Genomic DNA, 2,151 nt, shown 5'->3' on the forward strand with positions numbered 1-2,151 from the left:
GTTAATATAGTTAGCATCCTTTTCTAAATGACTTGCTCAATCTACTTGGAGTAATTTTCAACTGATTGTAAGAAACCAGTTGGGAACTGTCGGGCTGATGTTATAAAAATTGCATTTTTAAGAATTCACCAGTGTTAACTATTATTACTTAAATCATCAGTTTCAGGGTATTACTTTAATTACTATGTATAGAATATTATAATAAAATCACTTTATTTTTATTTTATGAATTTTTCTTATTATCTTCTAGACATCTCCCTTAGTATTTAAACATTGTCTGAAAATATGCACAGTAATTTATAAAACTGTTGTTATGGGAACAAAAGTAGCTAGTGTAAATTATTCATAGAGTGTCCTCGAGTATAAAAAATCAGGTAGTTCTCAACCACATTTGTTAAAATGTATCATAGTTTCCATTTCTGTCACTTATTTGCTCTTGTTAAAAAGTAATCCTAATGAAAGACAAGTTTCTATAGCAACTTTATTAATACATACACACATGTATACACATATAAACATACATATTATAACTAAACAACAGATGTCAATTTATTGACAGATGATTATATGATTGTGGACTGACAGACAAAACATGTATGCTCCAGTGCTCAATAACTTTGAAATTTGTCCATTCAGCTTATATAATCACAACACTCATTATCTAATGTAACAGACACCATTATTAAAATATCATTGGTGGAGACATTGCTGTTGCTGTTCAGAGCTTGTGGTGTGGCTCTGCAGGACCGGGACCTTAAAGATAGCCACAATGAGAGAAAATGATGATAATGGAAAAAAAAGAGGCTGCCCTTAAGGCCAAAATCTGTCATCAAATTTAGCATTATTTTGGAGATTCAGTATTCCATGGGACACATTCTTAAAGAAACAGATCAAGCTGGATGAAGCCTGGGTACCTTTGGAGATGAGATAGTTCAACAGGTTGAACCATCTAACAATGGTCTTTAATGTAACTGTAGAAGCACTGAGCAAATCCAAGGCAGAACTCATGGAGATCAGTGAGGATAAAACTAAAATCAGAAGGTCTCAAAGCAATCCCTTCGGTGAAATGACTGATGAGTATAAAAATGATGTAAAAACAACAAAAACAGATCTGTTTGTATTAAAGGCTTCCCAACTGATGCAACTCTTGATGACATAAAAGAATGGTTAGAAGACAAAGGTTAAGCACTAAATATTCAGATGGGAAGAACTCACTTAAGAGATTGAGTTTTGCTGTGTTTGATAGCATTGAATCTGCTAAAAAGTTTGTAGATACCTCTGAACAGAAGCACAAAAATACAGACTTGCTAATACTTTTCAAGGAAGATTACTCTGAAAAAAAAAAAAAGAAGAAGAAAGAAAACAAAGTGTAAGCTAAATTAAGAGCTAAATGAGGAAGATGCTGAAATGAAATCTCTAGAAGACAAGATTGGATGCTTGCTGAAATTTTCAGATGACTTAGATGATCAGACCTATAGAGAAGATTTACACATCCTTTTCTCAAATCATGGTGAAATAAAATGGATACACTTTGTCAGAGGAGTAAAAGAGGGGATAATTCTATTGAAAGAAAAAGCCAAGGAAACATTGGGTAAAGCCAAAGATGCAAATAATGGTAACCTACGAATAAGGAACAAAGAAGTGAGATGAAAAGTACTAGAAGGAGAGTTGAAAAAAGAAGCATTGAAAAAAAGTATAGAAGATCAACAAGAATCCCTAAACAAATGGAGGTCAAAAGGTCACAGATTTAAAGGTAAAGGAAAGCGTAATAAAGCTTCACAGCCTGGGTCTGCTAAAAGAAAATTACACTTTCTGAGCAAGTAAAGGAAATTTGCTAGTGACAATGAAAATGGTGCAATGGGACCTGTGAAAAGAGCAAGGGAAGAAACAAAGAGACAGAAAAGAGAAAATGGTGATGGAGACTAGTAGTTTAGTAAACCAAATTTTAATTTGTTTAAATAGGTTTTAAACAGCTTTTCTTTCGAAGACCTTTTAAAAAGAAAACCAAATCGGGTCCACTTCAATGTCCTGTGAGAAGGGAAAATATTTTTTGCCGTTTAACTCATCTTTTTTTTTCTGTTATCCAGATTAGGAATATTTTTTGAATGTGTAGTTCAGTTTGTGTTATTTCAGGTGATTCAAATATCAAAA

The 2,151-nt window shown here is 32.8% G+C and overlaps 1 pseudogene; it reads left to right on the plus strand.

Moving 5' to 3' along the window:
- Positions 1-779: 779 nt before the first annotated feature.
- On the plus strand, positions 780-1,926 carry LOC117078419 (annotated as a pseudogene).
- The last annotated feature ends 225 nt before the right edge of the window (positions 1,927-2,151 follow it).

Source organism: Trachypithecus francoisi, unplaced genomic scaffold (genome assembly GCF_009764315.1).
Source record: "Trachypithecus francoisi isolate TF-2019V2 unplaced genomic scaffold, Tfra_2.0 Lachesis_group0, whole genome shotgun sequence".
NCBI lineage: Eukaryota > Metazoa > Chordata > Mammalia > Primates > Cercopithecidae > Trachypithecus > Trachypithecus francoisi.